At 42.8% G+C, this 19,727-nt stretch overlaps 1 protein-coding gene across 2 annotated transcripts in view; it reads right to left on the bottom strand.

Moving 5' to 3' along the window:
- The window catches only part of Csmd1 (CUB and Sushi multiple domains 1), a 1,511,659-nt gene that overhangs the window by 700,299 nt on the left and 791,633 nt on the right, over positions 1-19,727 (bottom strand). The gene's annotated exons all lie outside the window — the stretch shown is intronic.

The raw sequence follows: 19,727 nt of genomic DNA, 5'->3' as shown, positions 1-19,727 counted from the left end.
AAATGAACCAGCAGCTTCCAGAAGCAATATCAAGAACGCTGGGGAGGAGCTAGGCAATCAACTAGTAACTAATCCATCCCACATTTTCTCACCAATCCTGAAGTTTCCTTATAGAATTTACCATCCTCCTAGACTGTTTATAAATATGGTACAAATTGTATCATAATGTACCACACAGTCCTCCAATGTATGGTTTAATGCAGCCTTTATTGTCTAAACTAGAGCTGCCTAACATCAGTTGCTGGTAACAGTCCTGAGATGGCCGACTGTGTTCTTTCAGAGACTGACACCAGGGTGTTACCAGCTTTTGACCACGCAGACAGATCTGCAGAGGAACCTCATCCTGCATCCTCCTGAATCCTGAGAAGATGCTCGTGGCTCTCTGCGCACTTGAGAGGCAATCACCACTTGACTGCCTTTCCTTGGTGTTCCATCAGGGCTAACAGGAGAAACATGGCTTCCAGCCTCTCCTTCCATTCTATGCCCTTTCAATTGCTTGGGTGTGCATAGACATCAACTTAAAAGCAGTTATTTTCCACTCAGTCTGGATGTGTAACTCAAATTGGGCATGTTAAACTATGAATTTGCATTCTATTCAAAACCCCTGCACAACTCAGTTATGAAACACAGTAAACAACATATAACTTTGATTTGGGGGAGCTATATGGAGAGTTGGACCCCATAAAAATAATGGTGACTTTATACAATAACTCTTGACCTTGGGAGGCAAATATAAGAACCAAACAGGGCTGACAGGGCAGTTAAGCATCCTGGTGCAGCCAGCGCCAGACAGGCTATTGACTCAAAAGCCATGGGTACCACTACCTTTAATTACAAGTGAATGTTAAAGAGAAAGAAATTACATCATGCCAATTCATCCTCTGATTGCTCATTAGTAAAGACATTTGTATAGTTTTATTTAAAAACATTGTTCCTGTGAAATTTCTCGTTACTGTTTTCCTTTGTTATTTCAATAATAAAGAATATCATGTTTTCTTCGTTGTCAAATAAATGAACACTTTTTTTGCAAAAGTTGTTTTTGTACATTTTAATCTATTGATGGGAAAATTAAAAACTATATGAGAATGAAAGGGGATGTTTATTAAATTTTCACTGATAGGAATCTATATTTGACACTCTCAATTTCTTTGTCTGAATCTGGTAAAGAAAAACTCATTAACTGAGATCAGAAAAGCCACAGCAGCTGAGCACAGCACAGACTTTGAAAAAGATGCGATTTGTGTTTATTTTTAATCACGCAGGTACTGATTTCATGAATATTTTCAACTTTCTTTTAGCCTGTTACTCTGAGAGACTTGCTCACAAAAGTGAAATCGTCCCCTTTTGTGTCTTTAGCTTTGAAAATAGGAAGTTGAGTCCTGCAGTGGAGACCACTCGGGGGAGCCAAGCGCTCTCCTTAGCTTTACTAAGTCAGCTGTCATCAGGGTTTAGAAGAGTTACCAACTCATAAGAGTTAAAACAAAGTTTTGGGTGAATTGGCATATAATCTTAGCGATTCAGAGATGATAAACTGGGCAGTAATGTTAAATTCTATCTGGGTGCCTGTTGTCAACTGTCCTCATAACTCAGGTGTACCAGATGGAAAAATTAAGTGTTAACGGCACTAAGATTTTGTGTCCACAAACCATGGGACATTCTCTCTTAGCTACGGTTCTATTGTAGTGAAAAAAATACCATGACCAAGGCTACTTACAAAAGAGAGCATTTAATTGGGGGCTTGCTTATAGTTTCAGAGAGTTCATCTATCCTCATCATGGTGGGCAGAATGGTGATAGGCAGGCAGGAATGGCTCCGGAACTCACATCCAATCTTGAAGTTGCAGGCCGAGAGAGTGAGGCTTGGCCATGTATGGGGTTTTGAGGCTTCAAAGTTGACCCCCAGTGACACATCTCCAACAAACCTACACCTTCTAATCCTTCACTAACTGGGAACCAAGCATTCAAACATATGAGTCAATGGGGCTCTTTTCATCCAAAACACCACACCTCCCAATGATATTATAGGAGAAACAGGGAGCCTCTCCTTAAAGCAGCACCCTATAGATGATGGGAAGCCGTCCTAGGAATCTTGTTAAAAGTCATATGCCTAGTGAGTTTTGTCCAGCATTTTATCACTATTCTAAACTTACTTTCCAAGGAGAAGGCATAGAGCATAAAACCCAAACTACAGAGATGTGATGGAAATGGAATTTCTTCATAAGTAGACAAGATTCCATATGGATGATTTCTCAGATGGATGCAGTCAGAATTACCTAGTTCAAGCCACAACCTTGCCAGAGGCCAAATTGTGGACTGGCCCCAGGCTGGTGTATCTTACCCTTCCTCTCTATACTGTGGCGTGAGACATTTTTTACAGAATAATTTATCTTTCAGCTGGGCTTTCACTTAAAATCATGTACTAATAAGCAAGAACTGCCTGGTCTCTAGCTCAAGTTGGAAGTTACATGCAAGCATGATTGTCTTGTTATTAATACGCTATGGCCATGCTACTAATTTATGAATTACTTGTTACTAATTATTTGACCTTTATACCACACAAAACAAGATGTCCTTCCATGTGGTTAGGGCAAACGGCTTCAGCACCTAACATTCCAGGCATGGACATACCCAAGGACATCAAGGATCAAGGGGTTCACATAGATGACCTACCCAATAGCAAGTTCTTTCTCAAGGGCCTCTGATGGAGCTGTGAGCATCACCACCATATACACTAGGAGCCTTTCAGGGGTCTGTGTAGGTGAATCTTGATTTAGTGGTGTTTAACCCTCTCAGTACATGCTGTCAGTCTATGAAAATCTCTCTGATTTTAGTGGGTCAAATTTGCACATACAATCAGCATGCAGGTTGGGGTGACGGGCGATGGTGGGTTGGAATAGGTCATCACTGTCTTTCCCTCCAGTGTGTTTCCACTTGAGTGTTGCCTTCATGCCCTTTAACCCTAATCATCTGCCTTTACAAAGTGTTCTAACGACATTTTATGCTGAATTAGTTCCATGCCTGAGGGTGAAATAGCCTCTTGTGCTCCCAACTGCTGGAGGTCAAGAGTCATCACAGGCCTGTAATCCTTAATCATTCTTCCCCTTACAACAAGCGTTTCTGACATCAGGATGGGGCCTGACCAGGGCCTCCTGAAGATCCCACCGCACTGCCTTCTGGTTAACCCAGAGAGCAACCAGATACACAGGCAGCTGACTCTATCCTGCTGAAGGAGATGCAGAGAGCTTTTGATGGGTTGTTAATGTTTCTCAACTTTTCCTACATCCACTCTGGATTGTCTAGGATGACATGGGCTCAACTAAAAAAAAAAAAATGCCTTAAAGAAAACTACACACGCTTGCATTCTGCTTTTCAGAGTAGCAACCTTTTTTTTATTACTCTGTGATTCATAAAGATTCAACTTAAACCTTATTTTCATATTTAATGCACAGAGAAAAGGTGACACTCAACAGAAAGGTGGAAGTAGCTGCTGTCTGCTGATGGGAGCGTGGTAAAAAGCCAACTTCCTGTGCTTGCCATAACTGTCTCGGAATTAAAAATTAAATATTAATTTTTGTCTCTCCCATCCTTTTAATCTCTATTCATGTAATTAATTTCCTCTTACTGTCTTGTGTTTTTAAATTCCAACCCTTCTGTATGTTTTAACAGTTTACTAGAAATAATTATAAAACATCCAAAAGATGATTATGCATAAATCTGAGTAGATGAAGGTATTCTAGGGAATCAATGATTTCATGTCAGCCACAGCCCTGCATGGAAAGCTTGTGTGGAGATGAGTCTCTTGCTGGCTGATGCTGTTTCACAGCCTCTGGTATACTATACCGTTAGAACTAGGGCTAAACAAATCAGCTGCAAATTGAAATTTCTGCACCAGAGGACTCCACCATCCAAGGAACACTAACCAAGAACCCCTTTAGAGACAAGAAAAGAATCAGCAAGCTTTGAACCCAGGAAATCTGAGGGCCCTAGGACAGCTCCAGTAGCAACAAGCCTGTGACCAGGACCACCAAGGCTCAGAATCTTAAGGATCCCTCACTGAAGCAGGCAGAGACAATGGAAGCCTGAGCCACGCCCACGGGGCAGCTTGAGCCACACCCACGGAGGGACACTTAGGCACACTCACTGAGGCAGCTTTAGCCACACCCATAGAGGAAAGCTTAACCACGCCCACAGAGGCAGCCTGAGCCACACCCACAGAGGGAAGCTTTGCCCCGCCCACAGAGGCCGACTTAGCTCTGCTCACAGTCACATATTTAAAAGGAGCAATTGCACATAGACCGCTCTCTTTATTTCACCATTTTTCTCCTGTAAGCACAATTTTAAAATCTCGTTTATTAAATATTCATCATTCATAGATTTATTCATCTCATATATGCCTTCTATCTATTCTCTTGGAGTCCTACCTTCCAATAAAGAGCATTATTGCAAGAAACCCATGGTTGTGTTTGCAATTTAAATATTTCAATACATACTAAAATACAGACTCTCTCTCTCTCTCTCTCTCTCTCTCTCTCTCTCTCTCTCTTTCACACACACACACACACACACACACACACACACACACACCAAGAATTTGGCAGAGTCAGAAATAAAACAGATCATCCTAGGGTCTAATGAATAGGTGGAGGAATGTTAGAGGAGAGCAGTTTTGAATAGAACGTGGGCTTGGTCTGTCTCTTGTCCTCCACGTGGTGGTGTTGAAATTACTTTTGCCCAGCTGGGCTCTAATTACCAGTAATTGAACGCTCTGATATTGGTATAATAGACACATTGTGGAGACATCGCGTCCGTTCACTGGTCGCTAATGCTCTAAGGACAGTAGGTACTTAGGGGAAGCATCTGTCATTTTTGGAGTTCTATCCACAAACTCTCCCCAGGGCTCCCATTAGCTTTAATGAAAGGAACAAGAGACAGGGTGAGACGGGGCGGGGAGAGCAGAGGAAGTGAGTATTTGGGAAAGCGCTGGATTGCTTGCCACAGGTCCCACCGCTTGGAAGCCTTGAAGCTCATACTTTACAGCAAGGAGGTGATGAGGAAAACATCTATGTGAACACCTGGGCGCACAGAGTCCCCTCCAGATGTGCACAGCGGGGGGCTGCACAGCGCCCGTGACTGTGTGGCTGGACTCCGGAACGAAACGTGCAACCTGCCCTCATCCCATCTGGTAACAGGGGTCACTGTTAAGTACTCTGAGAAACAACAACTGTGAAGTGCCCATAAAATGCAGGACATGTCAGGTCAGAAACTCTGGACATCACCTTCCCTGGAAGCGGAACGCGGAGGCTTCTGGTGCTTTCCGCAGGCAGTAATGGAGGTCCCATGCTGGTGCCACTCATTAGCTGGCTATTATCGGCTCTGAAAGAATGACTAATGAATGATGCAGAAGGCTTTGGCAAGGCTGCAGAGGCTCCAGAGAGAGATGACTGCGGTCAGCAAATCTGTATATAACTCACATGGTAGAGTGTGTGGTGTCGATCACTCTGATGGGTGGGTGGAGGCTCCGTGAGAAGGGTCAGCATCTGCACCAGGGGTAAGGAGGCTTGCCAGGCCCCGAGTGAGCCAGCAGCTTGGTAATCTTGGCTCGCTAGCCTCCCAAACAAGTCTGTCCTTTCAAATATCTAGCCCACCCTTGTCTGTTATACAGGTCTGAGCGGCACATGTTCCTGGAAGTCACAGATGAACCTAGTTAGTGTACAGAAAGGCTTCCTTCAAAATGACTGACTGCCTTCAATAAAACAGCACCCAGATATGGCCTGTACCCCCTAGAGTTCACATATTAAAAGCAGAGAAAGCACTCCCTGGTACTTTAGACTCTGTATGACCAAGGATGCTGTCAACAGCCAGCTCACTGGAATCACATGTTTTCCAATTGATTACGAGCCTGTATCCTGACACTCTGTACAGGGTTTTGCAGGGTGGTTTTCAACATGTAACTAGCGGTTCCCTCGCCCATCATATGAGCTGTGCACAACATTAGGACTGTGGACACAGTCAGGAACTGACTGATGGGGGATATTTTGCTCTTGCATTGTTCACGGGTACACAGGAGGGTTGTCTTTTCACACGGTTATTAGTATGGGTCAGGAAGGTGACGGGGAGATTCCAGAATGTCAGGTTTAACACAGGGTTCTATGCTGGTGGGTTTTGACAGTCTCTATCTCCTATGACTGGGGAATCACACCATGTACTTACTCCACATCTAAAGCATTTGGGAGAGAAATATCTGACAAGGGAGCTGGCCTTCCTGCTTGAGTTTTCTTTATATCTTTTGTACTTGAGGTTGCTTTCTTTATATTCTCATTTAAATCCATAGCTAACCTCTGCTCCCCCATAAGAAACTCACTTAATTTCCTTTGTGTCAAAGCCATGTTACTCTCTGTTGCTCAGATGCTATACAGTCTTGGTACATGTACATTCAGTCCTTTAGAGCTGCTGGTCTCTTGACTTGTCTCCTAGTTTTTCTCTTGGATTCTCATCGTGACTCTAGAGAATACTGTTATGCATCCAATAACTGTGCCCAGAGAAGCCTGGCTCTATGTATGCTCTGCAAGGTCAGGAAGAGGTGACCACTGTAGGAAAGCATAACCCATGCACACTTTCAATGGGTCAGAAGGAAGATCGTTCCCCAAATGAGGATTCATCCTCTCAACAACCGGTGATGGCTTTGGTAAAACAAGACTTGGATAACCCATCATGATTCCCAAATTACATGGGCTCATAACAACTCTGGCTTGAGGTCATGGCTATCTAGGGCTAGATTATCTATGTGGAATTTCTATATTTAAGTTTTCCTGTCTGGAAAATGGGGATAAAAGTGGCCAAGTGTCGTGGGTGATCAAATGGGCTCATACATGGTGAGCTCTTTGAGCCATGTTCTGCTTGTGGACCAGAACCTAGTATTATTACTACTAACACCCTATCCTCTTAAAGAACAGGGAATTTGTGAACAAAAGATTTTCGCATACTCTCTAGAATGGAAAGAGCTATTCAGAAGTGTGTCAAGAAGCAAGAAATATTCCTGAGAAAGAAGACCCCATTTATTATGTGCATCTATGTGCATTGAGATGGACTTGGACACTGGAGCATTGTAGAAGGCCAAGGAGAACGGGTGAGGAACAGGAACCAGAAAGGATTAGATAATAGGGAAAGACAAAGGGAAAAGAGAAGAGATTAGTCACAAAAATAGAGGGTTATAGCTTCCATTGTGTTGCCTCTTTAGCCACCGAAGACACTGTGACACCATGTCGCTTCTCCTCCTAATTGATAACCTCAGATGAATATCAAGTCACTTTTGCAAATAGAGAAAGAGGCTTGGAGTGTTTGTATACCAAAACAGCACATTTGCTGAGTAGTAAGAATGGACCCCAAATCCAGGTCTTTTAGCTCCTTTCTCTGGAAACTCAGTTTTAAGTATTCTGAGCCTTCTTCCATATCTAAAAAACACCACATATATTTTCTCTGCAAAGACTGCAAGCCCTCCAGGAAATGATACGCAGGATATGGAGAAAACTGCCCATGATACCCACAGATAGCAGGTAGAAACTTTAGATTCTTAACATCTCTTTTGTTTCCTTCCCTCCCATGCTTCTCCCACTACAGGATGTTCCACAGTCCATCCTCTGCCTGGCTGGGGTCACACGGAATGTTTGGGCTAGTTCCACGACTAGAGCCATGGGTATGGGTGAATGCAACTGGACAGGGGAGTCAGCTGCAGCTTCAGGCCACAGAGGTTCAGAAATATCAGACCAGGCAAGGATCAGAGAAGACTGCGCAGCACAAACTGTGCAGGGGACCACCTCATAATGGCAGAGGGAAACATGACTGGTGGTTTGGAAGAAAATGGTCCCCAAAGGGAGTGGCACTATTAGGAGGTGTTGCTTTGTTGGAGTAGGTGTGGCCTTGTAGGAGGAAGTGGTTACTCTGGGCATGGGCTTTGAGGTTTCCTTTGCCCCAGCTATGCTCAGCGTGACACACAGTACACTTCCCAGTGCCTGTGGATCAAGACGCAGGACTCTCAGTTCCTTCTTCATCACCAGGCCCGTCTACATGCTACCATGTCTCCAGCCATGATGATAATGGACTAAACCTCTGAAACTGTAAGCCACCCAAAGTAAATGTTTTCCTTTATAAAAGTGTGATCATGGTGTCTCTTCACAGCAATTGAAACCCTAAGATAGTAACACCAAGTTGTGCACTCTAGTGTCTCCACTGAAATATCACCCAGAGGTCCCATTCACTGCATGAAATTCCAACCCACTACCAGGCTCTGACTGAGTAGATATTCTGCTGTGTAGAGTTTTAGCTTCTAAAGCACTTGATGGTTTTGATTCTGAGCTGATAAGTCTGGACAAAGCGACACACACGTCTCCCGGGTGTAATATGGCATTAAATATTAACCAAGTTATTTTGAATCCAGTGCTAACTACAACAAGGAAGCACTGAAGCCAAGCATAACAGTTTGCTTTTTTCAGTTAAAATGATAAAAGCTACACCTAGAAATCAGATTGAAAACATTGCTTCCAGAGTGATAGAATGATTTGTGGATTTAGGGCTCAGTGTCTGTACTATACACATCCACATCTGCATACAGATGTGTGACATATGGTGCCTGTTTATGTATGTGCTCATATGCATATTTTCATGGGTGTGCAGTGTGCTTACACACGTGTGCCTCCACATGCTTGTGAAGTAAGCAAATGAGATGATGTAGGGGAGACAAGGAAGTGGATCATAAAGAAAAATGTGAAGTAGGGAAAATGTGTTTAAAAATGAGTCTGTCAGGGGAAACCTTTTAAAATAACACAGGTTAAAAGTTGATGAGGATTCGGTGGGCTGGAGTGGTGTTCAGATGTGGTAGAATAATTGACCCCATAGGTGGCTCTGCCATCTTTTCTTTCTCTCATTCTGATCCTGTTCTTAACTCCGGGAATGCTGTGGCTTTATGTGCCTTAGGTGGGCCGTCATGGAAGGTGTACCACAGACCCCTTGTTTCTGGATCAGGAGTGAGGCATATGAGTGTGCTATTCCTATCCCTTCACACAGTTTGTGGTACAGTACAAGGTACCTAAGAAATACTGGTATTAATTTAAAAAAATTGATTTTCTATGTTGTGTATTAGAAAGTCCCCCACCTCGTACAATTAGAAATTTTCGGAGAATACTGTTTTTACAGCAGGGATATCCATTTCTTTCCATTGGGAGTACCTAATATATCCTTTTTAAATAAGAAGTGAGCAAGTCCACATACATACCTACATGCCTTCTTCTCCTATTTCTCTATGTCTTGCACATGTAAGCACTTGTGAGTTCTCACACAAGAACACACACACATGTGCATGCACACACACCCCCTCCACTCACTCACTCACTCACTCGCTGATCTGTTCCATGGTTAGACATGACTTGCACACAACTGCTCACTCCTCTCCTTTGGTTTGATAAACTTTGTGCCGTCTACAACTGCTCTTTCCTGATCTCCATTCCTGTCTTGACCTTAAGATTCTTCTCCCATTTGGAGAGAATCCAGGAACTGTTTTATAGAGATAATTCTGTATAAAAAATATTTTGGGTTCTAACTCTATCTCCAAATAGCTGTGACCAGATGAGGCCATAATGTACCCTCTCTTTCTTCCTTCCTTCCTTTCTTTCTTCCTTCCTTCCTTTCTTCCTTCCTTTCTTTCTTTCTTTCTTTCTTTCTTCTCCTCCTTCTCCTTCCTCCTCCTCCTTCTTCTTCCTTTTCCCCCCTCTTTCTCTTTCTCTTCCGCTTCTTCTTCTCCCTCCTCCTCCTAATGCTATCACTTTCTCCTCCTAGTCCATGTCTTCTACCTCATTTTTTCTTCCTTCCCTCCACCCTTTCTTATGGTCCCTGTCTCTATCTCCTTCTTCCCCTTTCCTCTTCTTCCCCTCTCCCCTCTCTTTCCTCACTATAGTTTTCTGAACTCTTATCTCAGATTTACATTTCCTTATACCCCGAAACCACTCAGAGTCAAAACACACGTATAGGAAACTCAAGAGATGTGAGCGGACTCCTTGGCTTATGGAAAAGGCACTGTACTGATTTTACACCACATTCCCATCAACCATTGCTCTGACATGCAGGAGGGGGTTTAGTCTGAAGAAAGGTTAGTACCTCACTCTCCTCAAGCTAAGAGTGGCCACATTTTCTAATATTTCTCATGCTCGAAGAGTACAGCACAATCTTCCCCAGGTGAGGTTAACACACAGCTCCCTGAGCAAAATCAGACACTTCAGTCACACAAGCTGCTCGTATGTTTGGGAACTGGAATATGTAAGACTGTCTGTGAAAGATGGCAAACAACCGTATTGCCACATGGTCATCTGCAGAGTGTAGCCAGTGGCCTTTCTGACCGGGCACAGTGATCCTTATATTAGGGACTTGGCAGCTTGGGCTTGGATGTCTTCAGGGATCCTGGAAAGGGGTGCACTTGCTGTGGTTAGTTATAAATTTTATTGAGAGATCCCCTAAATATAGAAGGAACAAAATTTGTGTTCTAACCTTCAAAATCTTATTCATGCTGTTTTTTTTTTAAATTTTCACAGGCCATCTTGATAAGCATAAAATAAATACCTTAGAAGTTGAGTGCAGAACTCTGTGTAACTGAAAACATCCAAAGGCACTGTGTGAAGAATAAGCGTCTAAAACTGTTGGTAAATTAAAACCAATTTCATAAAAAAAAATTAGACTTGAAAAAGATTGCTCTGCATTTAGGGCAGAAATCTGAACTCTGTCCCTCAGTTTCGTAGCGCAATAAGGGTACACCTAATTACAGCTTGTAGCTGGTTGGCAGCAAATGCCTTAAAGCAGGAGGCTGGATGGCACTCTGCAGGTACTGTGCTCGGGGCTTTGCTTGTGTCCCCTAATTGCTCTGCTTAGTGGCCCTCTGGGTCACACCATGATTGTCTGTAGGCTCCAGACAAGCACCTGGGACTTAAAGCGTAAATCTGGAAAACCAAGACTAGACCTTAGGTTTGGCTCACCGTCTGAGGGAGCAGTCCATACCCACCAACTGTGCCACAGTGCCTGGATAGAGGGCAGAAGAGATAGAAAGAGAGGTGCCCAGCTCTGTCTGTGTGGGCTAAGAAGGTCTCACTCACCGTGACACAGACCCACTTTGGGAAATTGATTCAGGAAGCTGATCTTGTTCTGTTTTTCTCGTTGATTGGGGAAAGAGTAACTTTAGCATATTTAGGACATAGTTCTTTTTGGCCCTATATTTTATTAGAAATAGATTTTTTTCCTCACATAATAAATCCCGATTACAATTTTCCCCTCCCTCTACTCCTCCTACCTCTTGTCCGCCTTCCCTTACCATCCAGATCCGTCCTCTTCGGGTCTCTCATTAGAAAACAAACAGGCTTCTATGGGATAGTCATAAAATGAAATATAATAAGATAAAATAACAATTATGGGGCATATTGGAGATGCCTAAGTGTCACCTCTTCTGACAAAATCTAAATCACAGAACTTATATTAAGGGGGATCAAATCAGAACAAGATAAGTACTTTCATTGAATGAAGTTAGAGCTGGGAGGTGCCAGTGTTCCAGGTTGCCTAAGGGACCCACCAAGCTTCTTGACCTGAGCCCCCAGAAAGAAACTGGAGTGATAAATGAATATTATTGGAGGGATATATATTGTGCAAATTACTTCTTTCTCCTAAGCAATCCTCCATGAAGCTGTGTGACAAAATTAAATGCCCAAGGTTTAGAGAGCATTTAAGTGAGACTGGACCCTAACTTGGGGGAATGATGATCATGACTGCTATAACATACCCTAGGGGGACAGTGTGTCCCCTGAAGGTGACCAGGCTCACCAGTGTCAACTTAACTGACTTGTATTGTTGTTTGCTTGTTTCCAGGATAAGGGACCTTATGGAAGGAAGCGAGAGGTGGGGTCACCAAAGAAGGTGTTTTGGTGTGTGTGTGTGTGTGTTGTGGTAATCATTTGCTGAAAGTACCCAACAGGTTGAAAGCAAAGTTAAAGTAAACAGGCAGCTACCATAAATCCTGGAAGCAATGTGTATGGATACAGCTGCTCTTTATTTAGGCTGCTAACCTAACACTTAAATGGTCAAGGTCATAGAGAAGCATCTGATCGCATTTAGCTGCTAAGTTTAGGATAACATCAGCCATTAACGTTCTATTTTGAAAAACTTATACTAATATTTTATGTTTGCTCATGTATGTATGTAGTGTATATAATGTGCATATGACACTTATTAAAATTATTACATGGTCTTATAGTTGATCATAATAAGAAGGAGACATAAGGAGAAGTTCATGGAGATAGCACCTTAGAAAAATGGGGCTAAGCCTAAAGTTATTTACTGGTGATTCTTTTGGTGTCCACCAGGACCTGAAGTTACTGAGGGAATTTTTGAGTCACATCAAAACATAAGCATATGGCATTGACCTTCCTGAGTTGGCAGTGAGATAGGATCCTGATATGTTTAATCGTGGAGAGATGCAGTTTGTCACCGTTCCTCTTCAAACATCCGGTTTGACATACTGGCCATGACATACAGTTTAAACCTCTCTGGGGTCCACGTTTCTCACCTGTGAAATGGGTATAATAGCATCTGCAGGGGTTGTGGCCAACACAGACTGCTCTTGTCTGGCACAAAGGAAATGCTCTGCCAATATGATCATTCAGTATACTTTTAGAAAAGTATACTGCTCAAAGAGCATTTAAATATGTATATATATTTGGATTATAAGTATAGAATAAAGTGTGCAATAATACATTAACTAAATTCTTAGATGAGTTGTTAGTGTGTAGATGGCACAGAAGAATTCACATACACACTTATAAATATGTGTGCAACTCTATATTTATTTTGCTTACTTCCATAAAAAACTAAAGTGCATATGTACTGCCCAGAAGATTTGTGGAGTAAAATGTTTGCATTCAAAATTTTCTCTTTTGGTTCATTTGGGAGAAAATAAGTCTCTGTACCTTAGGCTAGCCTCAAATTCTCTAGCTAGCCAAGGCTGGTTGTAAACTATTGAGTCCCCTGTCTCAGAACAAATGTGCTAGGATTAAAAGTGTGTATCATACTGACCAGTCCTGAATTAAAAATTGCAATGAAAAATACAATAGAAACAATCATATTTTTAGGGGGGGGGACATAAACCCATTGCTATTTGGACTTCTAAGGAACTCTCAGCAATGCTGCCCTTTTCCCAAACAGCCATGGCAAAGGTCAGGGTCATAGAACAAACACATATAAATAAATACAAATAACTTAGGTATGTTTTGGGAGTCCTAACAAATAGAACTGAATCTCACGGAGTCCCTAGATGGACCTCTGCCCAGCAAACAGGCTTGGTAGGACAGCTAGAAAATTCCACATAAGATTTTCCCGTTCATTAGCAGCCAGGTGTCGGTGCGAACATTTTGGTTGGAGTAATTACCCCGCAGTTGTGATATGCTGTGTGATGGCAAGGAGGATCACCAGCTGGAAGGAATTTAGAGCCAGTTAAGAGACACACCCTTGGGAGGGTCTTCCAGTACTTTTGCAGGGAGGTTTAGCTGAGAAAGGGAGATCTACCCTGAAGGTAGCCAACACTATGACATGGTGTTTCGGAGTGAATGAAAACAGGAGAAAGTGAATACATTACCATCCTTCTCTCGGCTTCCTGATGGTGGCCTCTCTGCAGCCAGCCACCTCACACCCCCCACTTCAGCTAGAGCTGCCCTCCTTGCAATGTCTTCCTTGCCACCATCAACTGTACAGCTGAACAAACCTTTCTTTCCTGCCTTTCTTTGGTCAGATACTTTGTCACAGTCACAGGATAAGTAGCTAATGGGAGAGCCCAGAGGAAACTCCCTTGAGGGTAAGCAGCTCTTTACTTTGTGATACCTTGTGATTTTTCTCCAGGATGAACTCAAAAGAAACAGTTGCAACACTGTGGGCAGGAGTGGGTGACAAACCTCTCTGGGTTTGTGACAGGTGAGGGCAAAGGTTCATTGCGGGGAATCTGCTGCTCACTGGAGCTCTGTAACCTTCCTCATTAGAAATTAAACATACCCCGAGTCAATTATCAATTAAGTGACAAGTTGGATAAACATTGTAGGCATTAATTGACCCTTCAAGAGTTCTTTGAAGCTCACTGGGCTATTCCAGTTTCTTTGAAGTCTTGTTTTGGCTTCAGTCAGCTGCTGATTAGATTGATTTAATAGTGAAATTGTGCTGGGTTAATGAGAACAAAATAAAGTACATTTATACAGTGTGCTGTTTTTCCATGGCGGAGACTCATGACCAGGCCAGGGCAGGAGAGGGCTTTTGTTAGTTACCTACTGGGTGTTACTTTTCCTGTATAAAATAACAAATTGGATCAGGGAGGTTCTCCCACACAAATTGAGTGACCATTGCTGAAGAGGGATTCCACAGTGTTTCCTCTGTATATCTCCTTCGGAATTCTTCAGCTAGACACCCTGCTCATCATTTTGCTAACTGTGCAAACATTGACCAGCATGGAAAGGCAACATGGAGGTTGGTAACTGTGTAACCTTACAAGGTGACCTTGGAGGGTGTAGGGAAATGAGACTCTAAGTCTCTGAGTGGGCATGCGACTCAGGCTAAGGCTGGAGATGTGAGGGAAGGCAGAATGGCAGAAGGAATTCTGGCCCGTCCCAGGAAGACCTGCTCCGGCTGGTGGATTCTTCCTGGGCAGCCTGAGGTAGGGACACTCATGTTGAACAGGACAAAGTCTCAATGCTTGTCATTGCTCTTCGTTGGCAGCCCTGTGCAGCTGCATGCATTCCCTGACTCAGGAAGAGTGCACCTAGTCTCTCTCTAGTCCCTACCTAACAAAGACAGCCCTTACCTTTCAACCTTACGTCTGAAGTTAGAAATTATAGCTGAGTAACTGGAAAATAACATCAGCATTCCTTCTTGGTATTTTTAGAGTCATAGAACACACCATCAAATCACTTCAGAAGGATAAAACCATAGACAGTGTTGCTGCTTTCTTAAAAACATATTTTCTTGAAATTCTATTTTTATTCAATGTATTTATTTTATGCGTATGAGTGTGTAGGTGCACCATATGTGTGCAGTATCCACAGATGTAAGAAGAGGGCATGAGATCCTTTAGAGATGAAGTTGTAGATGGTTGTGATCCACCATGTGGGTTCTAAACATTGAACCCAGGTTCTTGTGAGAGCAATGAGTGCTCTTAACCACTGAGCTGTCTCTCCAGCCCAGTTTTAAAATTTATAATGAAAATCATAACTAGAGCCTGTTGCAAAGTCAACTAGAAACAGTAGCTCTGTTTTTAAACATCATTAGGAATACTACTTGGCTATATGAAAATCTAAAATAATAATAATAATAATAATAATAATAATAATACCTTGGTCAATATGATACAGGTAGTGAGGTTTAAATCCCTAACACATCCCACATTTAATACATAGAAGAGTCTGGCAAATAAGATTCACTTCGCTGAGGCTCCCTCTACTGTAGCTATGGCAACTTGGAGCAAAGAAATTATAGCGGAGTTGGTAATTTCACTCAAAATGTAATGAAAATAAAGCTAATCCCATTATTATTCTCCACAATTTCCCATGCAGTTTCCTCTTACCATATCCTTGCTTGTTCATCCTGCCTTTAAAACAGATTATTGGAAAATTGCACATGTGTGCCCTTTCTGCACTCGTAGCCATTAGCACCATCCTCCTGTCTCTGAGGCATAACCTTGTTTTGGAGAAGAGGCCAAGTTCATTCTCCTCCCTCCTTTTCTTGAAATCCTGGGATGGATAAATCTTCTAAATATACCAATTTGGGCCATTAAACATTTCAGAAGCTGTCACTAAAATTATAGTAAAATAATAGTCTTTTTAAAGATAAGCCAGATAATACACATTTGTATAAGTCTTGAAAGCGTGTTCCCAATTATTCTATTTTAAATTTGAAGTGTGTTCATGTGGGCTTGATGATTATTTAAGAAAACCATCCTTTTTCTTTTCAGCCTCCACTGAAGAATATCAACTTGATGTGAGTTCCATTTAAAGTAACACTCCATATGGACACATCAAGATAATTCCCTCTGTAATTAAAGTAAGCGCTGCATGTCACCAAGCAAAATAAATAAGAAAGCCCTTTGACCTCTCTCATACAGTGTGCAATGGTACATGGTTCTTCAGTGGATGTGTCTCCTCAGTTGCAGCATCTTCCGCATTGCTCAGGGGTACTGTGCAGCCGAGAAAAGGTGCACCCCAGTCAGGACACTGACGCTCCCCAGAGCTGTGCAGCTGCATACTAAGGCATGCTGATGAGCCCATGCTGGACTCAGACCCTGACTTCATGGCTGTTTGCTGGGAAGCCTATTCTCTATTATTCTTCTTGTAGCCCATGTAACAGAGAAGGTGCTAAGAGTCTGTGGTGGTTTGAATAGGAATGGTCCCCACAGATACATGCTTGGACCATAGGAAGCGTCACTGTTAGGAGATGTTGCTTTGTTAGAATAGGAGTGGTCTTGATGGAAGAAATGTGTCACTGTGGAGGAGGGCTTTAAGGTCTTGTACATGCAAGTTATGCCTAGTGTGACCGACTCCTTCTGCTTCCTGGGGATCGAGATGTAGAACTCTCAGCTACTTCTCCAGTACCATATCTGCCTACATGCGTCCCGTCTTCTCACCATGGTGATAATGGACTAAAACTCTGAGACTGTAGCCCAGCCCCAGCTACATGTTTTCCTTTTCCAGAGTTGTTATATTTAGTCATGGTGGCTCTACACAGCAATAAAACCCTGAGACAGAGTCCATAAGGACAAAACCATCATGCAGGGTTCTTGAAATTCTGAAAAATGGAACCCCATTAGTAATCATTATAAAGAGGGGGCATGGATGCAACTTCACACAGTCTACACAGGCCACTCGTGGAGACAGCCGGGCCACTAGACAGCACAGTTTATAGTTCAGAAGCTTGCAGGGACAAAGTCTCTCCAATCACTGTCCCTCCAACTCTCCTGGAAACTGTCTACTTTGATCTCAGAGAACTGAAGAAAGTCTCCCCAACCCAATCGCAGAAATTGGGGCTGTCTCCAAAGCTGGGCAATTTCTATCTGAACAAGGATGCTCTCCGCTGTTGTTTGTTGTCCATGGGTTGTGGTAGTCGCACTGGGGAGTGGATGGAAATGAAGGGGAATGGAGGGGAGTAGAGGGGAGTGGAGAGGGAGGGGCAGGAGAGAAGAAAGGGGCAGGGAAGGAGAAGAACCATCTAGGATTAATGCAAAAGTGAATAAAGAACAAGGAAGAGGGGGAAGAGGAGGGGAGGGGAGGAAAGAAGAGAAGCAAAAGTGAAGGGAAGACTTGATGGGTAAGGGAGAGGGAAGGGGATGACGGGGGTGAATTTATCTGTGTCAAATAGAGACATCAGTGAAGAAGAGGGTAAGGGATGGGAGGGCAGAGCAAAGATGGAAGAGCATCCACTTGGGATGAATAAGGAAGTGCAGGAAACTAGACAACACTGGGTCCTGAGCAGAAATGAACTCGGGAACTTTGTCTCCTCAGTGGCACCCACACAGGAGGAGCTGTCCCCTTACTGGGGTCTCTATCATTTCCCTGGTAACTGCTTTCCCCCTAGGGTCATACTTCATCTCCCTGGCAACTGCTTGGGCTTCACTTTTTATTTCCATCACTCATGTTGATCCCTGCACTCCCACACGTTCTTCCCCCTCTCTTACATCAACTTTGTTTGGCGAAAGCCATCACTAAACTCTATAAACACCAAGTCCATCACTGGGTTCCAATCTCTTTCCCACCCTGACACCTAATAGCCAGGCCATCAGTCAACACCCAGCATGCTCAGGTTCCCAGAAATTAAAGACAGCCAAGTAGTTTCTGAGACTCATTCACCACATGGTTTCCACTATCCACACACTTTATGTAGTTACGACGTAGTATTCCATGAAAGTTACACAGCTAAAGTTAGAAGCATTGTATCACCTGTTTGTAGAACAATGATTTTTAGAAATTAGGCACATGGTTGATGCTTAATTACTATGTTCCTCGTGAACTTAAAAGGCATTTAAATATGGCCTCTTAGGGACTGGTGTAAGTCTACAGAGTTACTGGTAGTGGGATTCAGGGTGGAGCACAGGTCAGCATTGGGTTTTCGGTCAGCATCTGTGTTCATAGCTTTGATTCTAAGTAATACACAATGCACAAGAACAAATACACGAGGTTGAAGAAGAGTGATTGATGTCAAAGTCTATTCAAGGTGAATAAAATCATACAGTTCAAGACAGCGGTTGTATAGTTTGTTTAAATCAGCACACAGTGACAGATTTTGCAAAGGCATTTCTGTACTTAGTCTTCCTTGATCCCCATATCATTCTTGCTCCAGTTGTCTCTTGTATCTTTTCATGTAACCCCCCCCCATGTTTATCTTCCTACTCTCTGTCACAAGTTCTAATACCTCACCTATGTCTTTCTTAAAAAACTTTTAATCCCATCATGTCCTCTTTTTAGTCTCCCAACCTCTGCATTTACACATATAAATTCTATTTATTCACCTTACTGTCTTATGTATAAGAACATTTTGCCTGCGTGGACGTCACCTGTGCCAAGTACACACTGAGGCCAAAAGAGAACAGCAACATTTTCCTGGGACAGGAGTTACAGGTAGTTGTGACCCACCATGTGTGTGCTGGGAAATGGACCCAGGCCCTCTGCAGGAGCTACCAGTGCTCTTGACTCCTGATCCATCTCTTTAGGCCCTCATTATAAGCACATGTGCACATGCACACATTATAGATGCAGAATTTGTCCTTCTAAGCCTGGGTCACCTTAATTAATGTATGTTTCCAGGTCTTTTTATTTTTCTTTACAGTGAACAAAATTGTTCCGTGTTTATATACCATGATTCATTATTTATTCATTCCATATCCGTTGATGGATATTCAGTTTGATTCCACTTCCTTTGTGCTGCAGGTAGAGCCCCAACAAACATGGATGTGAAAATTGCTCTAGTAGGATTCAGTGTTTTGGGTGTATGCCCAGGAGTCCTATGGCTGTGTTATAATGAAGTTCTATTTTTATCTTTACTTCTCTAATTGGAATAATATTTAACATAGGAGAAATAAAACTCAAGGGAGGAAAGAACTCATCCATTTGCGTGAGCATGGAGCTTCTGCTCTGTAAAACAAAGTTAAGACTGAGTGCAGTGCCAAGGGGTGGTGGGAAACAGGATCTTGCAACAGCAGGTTCCAAGCTTAGTTTTGTCATGCTTTTGCCTTTGAGCCAAAGTCACAACTGAAACCCATGGAGAGATTTTAACACTTCCTTCACCGAGTTTTCTGCCTGTACATACATGGCTGCTCTCTCACCTGTGACTGTCTATTTTCAAAGTGTCTCATGGTTCAAGACCCAAAACTAGGCAACTGAAACAACTTTCAAGTGCTAGGATAATTCAAATAATTAAAGCAAAAAGAATGTCCAACCAACAACAAGCAGCTTAAAGATAGGAAGCAGGAATCAATCCCTTTAATATCTGTTTTTAATGTTCCATCTTTAAACAGAACTCACAAAGACAATAGAAATGGCTTTAAGCACCCCTGCACTTCAGCCAGCTACAGCGATCAAACTGTAGTCCTCAGTCTCCTCTCTGAGACACACCCAATAGCTGGCCTCCGATTGGTCAGGCTCTGTCACACATCAGAAGAGAGTCCATGCTAGCCCTGCG

Source organism: Myodes glareolus, chromosome 23 (assembly GCF_982192425.1).
Source record: "Myodes glareolus chromosome 23, mMyoGla1.1, whole genome shotgun sequence".
Taxonomy (NCBI): domain Eukaryota; kingdom Metazoa; phylum Chordata; class Mammalia; order Rodentia; family Cricetidae; genus Myodes; species Myodes glareolus.
Note: the sequence above shows the minus strand (reverse complement) of the source record. Positions and strands in the feature narration are given on the sequence as shown.